Here is an 11,459-nt window from a genome sequence, read left to right on the forward strand (position 1 = left end):
AGAGAGGTATCATTCGTACATGCATACGCTTCACCCTAAAAGGTGGTTTGCTTTCTCGAAATATCAATATGCATGTCTTGTAATGGTCCATGGATGAGGCTTTAGCCTTCATTTTTGTAAGTCACCATCATACGCAAGGGTTACACAGTCCCTCGGCTCACTCATCTGGGCATACTCCGACCTCATTAAGGGATGACCCATTAGAACCATCATCGATTTGCATTCTATGCCCAGGTAACATGGGTTTTTTCAAACCGATTGGCCTAAACCGTCATGCACAATTCGGTATCAGCAAATATCGTTTGCTTGGTATGGTCCATGACGGACCACACTCCCACTGAGTTCATATTCCACTATATCATTTAATTTTACAAACACTCATAAGGCCTTTAAAGGCCACATAAACCCAACATTTCCCACTTGACATTGAATGCCTTACATTCTCTCTTCCTCACTTTCTCTCATCTCTATCTCTCTCTCCCAATTACAATATCTGTCTCATGCATTTTTTACTTATTATCTCTCAATACATTAATCATAGCTTTCGTCATCAATCTTTTTACAAAATGACTTGTAGAGGCAACGCCTTTTTTTTCTTTGATGCTCAAATCTCGTCTCAAAAGTGGTTGTAGCTCATTTTTTATATCGCATCGCGAATCACATACTTGTTGTTGTAAAGACCATAACGTACCCTCATCGTATGGGGTTGTATGTTCATGGGCTCGAAGGAGTTCTTTAAATAAGTTGCTCCTTTCTGTAGCCATACAATCAGCACCACACATCCAGGTTCCATGGGTGAATAACATCATAGTGTGTTGTTTCATCTAGCCCATCAAATACTAGCAGGTGCTCCCATTGAAATATTTAGTTTATGTGGATCTCAATATTTTTCAATCTCACCTCATTTTTCAGGTGATAGAAACATGGTTTTATATACTTGGAGTTCTTATGGAATCGTGGTTCCTTTGACATGCATATCACTGTCGTTTTATCACAGAAAATCCTTACTGCCTCACAACGCACAGGGTCAAAGTCAAGTCGATTAATAAATTTATTAATTCATACAGCCTATTTCACCGCCAAACAGCACGTCACATACTCTGCCTCCATAGTAGACAATTCCACCATATCCTGTTTCTTTGATTTCCAAAAATTAATACCCTTTCCAAGCATGAACATATATCTAGATGTAGACTTCACATCATCTAGATCCGTGAGATAGCTTGCATATGTAAATTTGAATATCCAAAAAAAAACTGTGGGACTGTAGTAGCTCCCACTCAATTATTGAATATATAACATATACATTCACAACATTCTTATGCTTATATCATGAGGTAGCATAGCAAGTCTCATGCAACATGTAATTCAATACCCGTTGGTTTCACCATCTGCAAAAACTTCATGAACCACAAAGGTTCAACCCCACTAGTCGTCTTGGTAGTAATTTAATACAAATCAAGTTATCTAATCAACAAAACATGTGTTAAGGAAATCTAGCAATATGGCCTTCCTACAATATTCCTTATGGTTCAATGTCTTAGATAATCAAGGATTTTAAATAACTAGAAACATGGGTCAAGATATATGGGTATTTTTAAAAACAAAATACATAGTAGTTTTTCTCCCACTTTTATAAATACTTTCAAGACACAATATTTTCTTCTTTAATAAAAATAAAAAAAAATATTAACTCGGTATATATATATATATATATATATATATATATATGCATTCACAAACAATAGTTATATAATAGTGTGACAGTTTAAAACGATTTTCATAAAGACTTAGTGGACCTTGCAAGACTATGTAGTTTTCTCAAAACCATATTCATAAACTTAGATTTTCTAAAATCATTCAATTTTAATTTTAAAATACATGCTTAGCCTTCACAAATCATTTTACTACATTCACTTTTAATTTCTTACCAAGTCAAATTCATGGCCACAAAAACAAATCATAAATACCACCTTATAATTTTATCCAAAATAAAGCATGACTAAATAATGTCTATTAAAACTTTGACAAAATATTTTTCTTTTTTTTTTTACAAATATGGAGACTTTATCAAGAGATCATCTTCACATGTAACATATCATATTATAGACATTATTAGTAGGATGATCACTAAACTGTGTTCCATCAGAACACTTCCTTCGTGCTTACATATTTGAATGAGCCACACCCATCTCTCGTGTTTCATCCTTAGGGCTCAAAGCCCTTGATCAAATCACATCTCCATGTATATCATTATCTTAAGTAGTTCATATTCTAGCACAAGGAGACCCTAAAACATAGGGTATTAATAAATCGGCTCTTTCAAATTTGTTAACACCTATTACTTAATGTTCATACACTCCATACTTATTTATAAAAACATTAGCCAAAATATAACCAAAGCATATTAAGCATTATAAAAAGTTATTTAATCATCTTTCCCTATATAAACCATCTTTCCCTATATAACCTTACCATATAATGTGTGGTAGATTGTATATCTCAAAACCATGAAGTGTGATACCTGGGCTTTCTTGATTTATTGATTTTACTCGTTTGTCAAGCTTTTGTAATCTTGGAAGAGCACACAAATAGTTTTACATGCCACGAAGTGTCGCACTTGGATTCTCTATGTCTCACACCATGAAAAAATTTTCTTTTTCATCCCATCATTTCAAATATCACAAATTTGATTCTCCCACTGATCCTTAACGTTTCTTTGCTACCACCATGTCTATCTATATATCCCTTCATCTTGAAGAAACTAATATGTTTTTATAGGTATTGTGTTTATTCTTCTTTCTGTTATTTTCAGATCAAACATTCTTCATATAGAGTGTATTATCTTGCCAACTCTGTATTACCTCTCTCAGAAGTTTTACTATAATAAACATACTCATGGCACACATAAAACCTTTTAAATGATCCATAAAAAGGTCTTCATAATTAGGAATCCAAAGATGTGCCTTAACATGCTACATCTTTTAATTTACTGCAGAATAAAACATGAGCATCCCATGATAAAAATATGATATGTCTCAACTTTTAAGGAGTTTATCTCCTAATCCTTTTGAGTATTGAAATAGACTAAAAAATATAAAACAATGCTCAATTCCATCCCTAAATCATATCATTTAATGAGTTTTCATTTTAGTGACATTTACATCACAATGCAATTTTCTAAGCAGAAAATTAGGTTGAGCACCTCTTAATAAAAATTTGTTTCTCTCAATTCTCAAAAAATTTCTTTCTGAAATCTTTTGTGTTTAATACTAGACTCAAAACCAAATCATAACATCATAGTGTGAATCCCAAATAATACATTTATTCGAAGAAATACATAAGTGACATTCACGGTACAAAATAACTCATACTGTAGAATTCCATGATGAATATTATCTAGTAAAATATATTTTTTCTCTCTACCCTTATGGAGTTTCCCTTTCAAATCAATTTTATTTGAAAGTATATACATAATAGTAATACATATATTTCCATAAGCCTCATATCACTCTACTAAGTGGGCTTGATAAATATAGTTATTCATGTCTCAAGCAGGAGCACACCAAATTGCAGAAAATACATGATGACCTCTCTTCAATCCAAAATTTTTATTCTTATCTTCCCATAGATATTTTTCTCTCAAATAAATTTTATTAGAGATTAGACTCAGAATAGAAGTCTAAAAAGGTAGTGTGACCATAAAACAGTCTGTTAAGAATAGAAATAAAATCATGACTTCCAAGTCCTAGAAATAGTTTTTGTTGCAGAAAACAACACTTGTGCACCTTTTAATAAATTGATCATATCTTTCAAACTACAAGGACTATCTTGATAAAAAAAAATTTATTGGTAGACTCAATTTTATGAGTCACACCAAATTTCAGAAAGAAATAAAATCATATGATTGGTGGGAAAAATCACGGAACTCAATGGACAGTTCCTAAAAATTACAAGGTCATAACTGACATCCTTCATTAATGATTCCATAACTCTCGATTCCCTTAGGATCTCCCTCTGAAATTTTGCAGGCAGATCCTAATCTCAAATACACACAATATCACTGAAGTGTACAATAAAAATATACATCATTATCTTCTTCATATGATATATAATAGCCCGGAATATCTATTATGTAGAGTATTTTTCGGTGTTTGAATATTCCAATAACTCTTTAACCGAGATGTATTACTTGACCATAAAGGTTATTAGCTTTCTTATATCACATTCCTAAGTTTGATCTAGACTCAATAAAGAGAAAAGACAACTAATAGCATCAAGTATCAATAGCTCTGATATTAATTAAAGAAAGACTAATGTGATATTGTCGGGGAATATATATTTTTTATCTTTTTCTTTTCACCCTTTTTTTTTTCTTTTCTTTTTTCTTTTGACAAAGATCACAACAAATAGTTTTATTATAATAATTCTTATTTCACATGAAATAAAACTAACAAATCCAAGATCTTAAAAACCTTGATGCCACTTCTTATGCCTGAGAATATAAAGATTAAATTGTAATAAATAAAATGGGGAGTGCCGAAGATTACCTCAACCGGGCTTATTACACCCCACACCGAGTCACAACCATCCGATGATGTGGGATCAATGATCTAGCTTCAATCTCAACCGTGAATGTAATTTTAGGCCAAATTTTCTATGAAACTATAAATTTCCGCTTTTGATCACAAATCTTTAAACCTAGGTCCAAACTCCCAAAGACCTAGTTGAGAATATCCGCTACTACCCAACCCTAAGGTTTAATCAAGATAAGAGAGAATGGGAAATATCTTGGGGTTGGGTCTTGCCCCCTCTATGGGCTAGGAGAGAGAAGAAGCTAGAGAGAGTGGGGGTGTCCCTTAGAGAGGGAAAGAGAGATAATATACATCTGTGCAGAGAATAGAGGATGGGAGGTCTTTTATTTATAGAAAAAATTAGGTATAGGGTTTCTTAAAGTTTCTCATAGTTTGCCTCTTAAGTGAGATTGAACATGAATCGTCGATCAAAGGTAACTTATGGGGCGAGAGATCTAAGCCATCCATTCCATAGATGGGTCATCAACATTATGAGAGGAGCATGAACCATTATCCTCATTTCTTGAACCATTTTCCCATCAATAGAAATTAAATAAATTAAATCCAAGCAAAATATTGTGCATATTATAAAATAGCACAAATCTTTTCATACTTTCCACAAAATCTTTCAAAATATATCAAGTCAATAACTAGTCAATATATTCCAACCATATGCCAGATGTCATATGCCATAAAATAAAGAAAGAGTATAAAGGGGTGGGAGGTGCCACCCTAGAAGGGGCTTCATGGGCCCCACCTCCTTGGTGGGCCCATATGAAATTAATAATTTTATAATATTATTTGTATATTTAAAATATTATAAAAGCAATATCTTTAATTTCATAAGCTCAAAATTTATAAATAAAATATTTAGAGATTTATAAAAACTCAAATAATAATTCTAAAATAATATTTATCATAAAACAAACATAATTAAATTAATATAATGGGAAAATGATCCATATAGCTTAAGAATCAACAATCATGAGGCATTCCACCTTTAACTATGGACTACAAATCATATTTGTTTAATCAGACCGACCCAGTGTTTCTCATAACCCATAGTCCAAATAGAGGCTCATTAGTAGGTCACCAAAGTCTGACGGATGAGTTAATGGGTCGTAATCACAGTCTGTGGATTTCAGGTCCTCCCCTAGAGACGGGCCAAGGTCACCTAAACCTAATGCGACCACAACTCCTATGGTATATAGGGGTATCTCTCGCACATGCATACGTTTCACCCTAAAAGGTGGATTGCTTTCCCGAAATGATTTATCAATATGCATGCCGTGTGTTAGTACATGGATGAGATTTTGGCTTCCGTCTGTGTAGGCCACCATCACACACTAGGGTCACACAGTCCCTCGGCTCACTCATCCGAGCATACTTGGATCTCATCAAGGGATGACCCATAAGAACCCTCATTGGTTTGCATTATATGCCCAGGTAACATGGGTTTTTCCCAACCGATTGACATCGACTGTCAAGCACAGTTCGGTATCAGTAAACATCGTTTGCTTAGTATGGTCCACGAGGGACCACACTTCCACTAAGTTCATGTTCCACTATATCATTTCATTTTACAAGCACCTTTAAAGGCCACATAAACCCAACAGCCCCAAGTTTGAAGACACTACCCTACTAACAAAAAAAATTCAAATTTCAAGTTGACCAAAAGGTAATTTTGGAAAAAAAATAAAAGAAAAGAAAAAAAAGTGGGTTGTTCGCCTGTAAGTAGAGCATTTCATATTTTACCAAATCAGGTACGTAAGTAAATCACTCTAAAACAAAATAAAAAGTCATTTTCCCTTTATTATACATTATGTGTACAAAATGTACATATGGTAGATACATAAAAATATGCAAATGTGTATCATTGATACAATATCAATATACGTATACTGTGTTTATAAATGTATCAAATGTCTAATAGAACTTTTCTTTTTCCTTGTTTTTGAACTGTTAATCGGACGTATTTTTGGGAGGTGACCAGATAAGACCTTGCTCTACTTTAACTATGGTGAGTGCAAGGCTAATAGAGTTGAATCTTTTACATTAAATTCGTCATTGGATAGCACCTTAGAGGCCTCACTACGAGAATCCAATAATAACTCTAGGAGAAAATGATGCAATGGTGTTAGGCTCAGACATATAAGGGTTTTTAGGTTACTCGTTTCTATTAAATCCTTAAATTTACTAACCATATATCGACCACTAATCATCCTGTCTTTTTTATGCGAAGACTTTTTATTAAAGATTTTGTTGTCATTAGCGAGGGGTGGAAAGAATATTTTTTTAATAAAAATGGTAAAATTTTATTGATTGTTAGAAAATAATTAATGTTCCACATTGGCGTATCACACCAAATAATCTTATGTTTTATCCAATCTACGTTATATCATTCCCTACTATAGTTAGTAAATGTTTGTATTTATACTAAAAGTTTATACTTATAACTTGATTATTTACTTAAAATACCTCTAAAATACATTTGATATTTTAGGTCAACAATCCAAAAAAATAGAGAGATTGAAAAAGATATTGCACATAAAATTAGAGTTAGGTGGATGAAGTGGAGATGTGCAACCGACGTTTTATATGATCACAACATATCAATGAATCGAAAGGGGAAGTTTTATAAGACAACTATGAGACTAGTTTTGTTTTACGGGACAGAATATTGGGCAGTCAATAAACAACATACCCATATGATGAGTGTAACTAAGATGAGGATATTGAGATAAATGAATGGAATGACAAGAAGGGATGGAATTCGAAATAAATACATTCGAGAGAACTTAGATGTAGCTCTAATTGGCAATAAGATGAGATAAAGTAAACTTAGATAGGCTGGCCATATGTAGCGCAGACCCAATACCTCATTTGTTACGAGGTGCGAATTAGTTCGAGTAGAAAGCTAAAAAATGGCAACAGATAAGCATAAAAGGATATGGTTGGAAGTAATGAAAAAAAATATAATGACTTATAACCTTATTGAGGGTATGCCTATTGATAGAGCAGAATGGCGGATCAGGATTCATGTGGCCGACTCCAAATAGTTAGAAAAAAATTATGACGATAATAATAATGGCCTCTAGCAAAAATTTTGAGCAAATGGGTGTTAAATACTAAGTAGATTAAGGAATACCCTCAAGAAAAAAATACCTTAATTATATAAAGCAGTTTTATTTGGGTGTATATATAAATTTTTGCACTCACTTTTACTTCATGAAAACGATTGAGAAAATATATATCAACCATTTCCATCAATTGATGTTTTTCTCCATTTCTCATATAAGAATAGTATACTGTAACATATTTTGGAAATCAGCCAACAGCGTGGGTTTGAGGGAACTCATCAGTCGTTAGTCAGCGTTGAACTGCCATGGAACTGTATGATTACTCTTGGTGAGTGAAAATGGCCACAGACATTCGAAAAGAGAGAAAATGGCATAGGAATTGCATATAATATTAGTTGTTGCCAATTTTTATGTAGACATACATACGTCATAGTAGCATTATTGTGTTGGCTTTTTTCATAGCAAGCCGAGAAAATATTAGGTTTAAAATGAGGGGTGGTCTAGAGTCTAGACTAGAGTTTTGTGGGCATCAAATAATCAAGGAAAATGTTTCGATGGGGTTGCAGCCACATAAAAAAAAAAAAGTAAGGCCTCACATCAAAACTCACCTAAAATTGTATTTTAGGTATTGAAAAACTTTCAAATCAATCAACTCGGCCTTTATTATTATAGTTGTTAAAAAAAATTAGGACTTCAAACCCTAAAGGTAGTGTATATAAACACATTATCTAGACTATCCATTTTACCCTAAAATTGAAAGGTTCATAGATGTACAAGATCCGTACTAGTCTTTGAGTTTCAATTTTCATAATCAATGTTAGAAATTAACTATAGAGCCATCATAGATATTTCTTATACCTAAAATGCTTTTTGGATAAGGTTCAAAGTGAGGCTTTATTTTATTTTTGTGTTCATGCAGCCTAGGCTTTATAGAAACTGCATCCAATGAGGAAAGTTGCGTACCATCCCAACCTTCCCCACATTTATTCTCCCTTAGCTTTTTCTTTCATATCAACAAGCGGTCCTTCTCTCTGTAAAGTTTAAAGTAACCATTCTCACAATAATTCCACTCCAATAATTCATGTAGAAAATTATTCAATGGTCCAAAGAGAGAGAGAAGATATTATTCGAATCTCTAAGTGAGCACATTTGCATCCGCACCAAATATGCTTTTAAGTCCTATGAGAATATTTCTCATATGAAATTTGGCTGTTTTTAGTTGGAAAAAAAGTTTTGATGATAATGAAAATGTGATTTTTACATTTGCATCCACACTGGATATGCTTCTAAATCATGTGAGAATATTTCCCATATGAAACTTGGCTTTCTTTTAGTAGATTCTAAATAATTAGAAAAAGGGTTCTACTGTTGACGATAACGACAAAAATTTAGCTTTTTCTTGACGATAACGACAAAAATGAAGAGTGCTTTCTCATATAAAAATTATGAGAAAGTTGTTCGGCATTATTCATCCATGGTTAAAGCTTAACCAAGGTTACCAATCTTGAAGGTTTTATGGATTTTGGAGGCCTATTTTCTCTTTTTTTTTTTTTTTTTTGGCTCTTTAAAGGCTTTTTATTCATCAATAATCATAACCACCAGATAACTTAGTGGGTTAGGCTATAACTGAGGTAGCTTCAACCCCATAATTAGCTTTTTTTTATGCATGATGGACGCATTAAATGACAATAAGATGCAGCTTGTGGCCTTCCTTTAGGAGTTGGATTAGGCATAAACCTGATGACAAAAGGATAGGATGTCACAACTTCATATTTTGTATGCTAATAGAAATAAATAATAGCACATAAGTTTTGTTTGTAATTTTTTATGTTTATGATCTATGTGTCTATTTATACTATACGGCAAGAGGATTAAAAAAAATCAAACACAAAGACCACAAACCAGTATATGTTGTAATGAACCACAAAAAAAAATGGCAAAAAAAAAAAAGAAGGTGCGGCTAAACATGAAAATCAATGAGTGAAAAAAGATAAATCCAACCTGTGTGTGTGAAAATACTGTTAATGATAGTATACTGTTAAATTTTCCAAGAAAAAAATAATAAAAAAAAGGAGAAAAAAAGCTAAGAAACAAAAATCTCTCTCTCCCTCTAGCGTAAGTGCATGTAATAAAAAATTAGAGAGTGCTACTAAAACGTCAAAAGAAACTCTCTTTCTCTCACATATGATGAGCACTCAGATCAATTTAAGAGATTTCCTACTAGCAAAATCTGAACTACCAAGCAATCCAAAAAAATAAATAGACTGCCAAAAAAATATTGCAAAAAACATTACAAAAATAAACAATAAGTTATATAAAAGAAGCATATAAGACCTAATCAAATAATAATATCTCAATATAAAAAAATAATGTACTTTAAACAAAAGAACCAATATATTCAAGTTCAGAAAAAAAAAAAAAACTGAGCAAAGGAACCTTCTAATAGGACTCTAATCAAGTTTATCTAACCTTAATTAGGTAAGAAAAACTCTAATATTCAAATCATTGAACAACTTAAATCGTTGGCAAAAACCCTCAATAAAAAATCAATACCACAAAATGCAGCTCATGAGGTTATCCCGGATACACTTGCATTTACATCGAGCTTGAAGGTTTTTTGTTTTTTGTTTTTTTCTTTGAGTGAGTCAGCTGGGGAAGAGGGCTCCTACTTTTGATAGGAATTGAGCTTAGGACACAGTGTTGCAAATCATCAAACGCTAACCAATTAAGCACGAGCGCTTTTCCTAGCTTGAAGGTTGCTCCCGTAAGACTATTTTCAAATGTTGCAGCGATCAATGGAGCTCAAGGGAAAGAGGGATTTTGAGAGATTAGGGATTTTGTAACAAAGAGGAAGAAGGTCTTTTGAGATATTAGAGTTTTTATGATGTAGGGAGTTTTTGAATTGGAAAATTAGATAATGAGACTACCTTTTACAAGGTGGTCACCATTAATCTTGACCATTGGAGATGAAATTGGATAAATTGGATAGTTGCATTTATTCCATTGACTATACACAAACCTCAAAAGAAATATTTTTGGACTTCGTGACACACCCAATTTATTAGATTTCACATGGGATGGTTATACATAATTGTGATATCATTGTATCAAAGGTAAATAGTCTCATATACAATCCCGAATTGAATTTTGATAGAGAAGGTTTTTAACATAGAGATAGAGGGCCTTGCGTGTTTATTATTAGTTTATTAGAGAGAGAGGTGTCACTCTTTGAGCGTTTATGATTTCAGGATGGGAACAAGCCGCTCAATACATAGCCAGACCCCATGTGAAATTAAAATGGGATTTTCGAACCTCACCCAAGCTAGTCTGAACCCAATCCAAAATTAGGCGCGGCAAAAAAGCTCGTGGGCCAAGCCAGACTATGGATTCCTATTTCTCAATTTGCTTTACCCTTTCTTTCTAGTCAATGTGGGACAAAATAGAACCCAATGAAATACCCCCTTTGGAACAATTGTTTCATGCGGACTGGACCGCATGTGTACAATATGCAGTCCAAAAGTATAAAACATTCATCTTAAAGATATATAAATATAGGTGGGCCATTTAAAAACAATTGTAATTAACGGTCCAAATGTTTTTTTAATATAATTATTATTTTTAATTTTAAAATTTATTTATTTTTTTATATTCATGATCTCCATATTAAATATTACATATCATTTAAAAATTAGGATTGAATTATATTTCAAAAATACATTTATTGCTAAACCCGTATTTCTACATGTGCGGGTTTGGCCGCATGCTAACCGCGTCCCCTTTGAGGGAAGGAGATTCGCAACATGGG

Source organism: Amborella trichopoda, chromosome 10 (genome assembly GCF_054954075.1).
Source record: "Amborella trichopoda isolate Santa Cruz 75 chromosome 10, AtrichopodaSantaCruz75HAP2 v2.0, whole genome shotgun sequence".
In the NCBI taxonomy this organism is placed as follows: domain Eukaryota; kingdom Viridiplantae; phylum Streptophyta; class Magnoliopsida; order Amborellales; family Amborellaceae; genus Amborella; species Amborella trichopoda.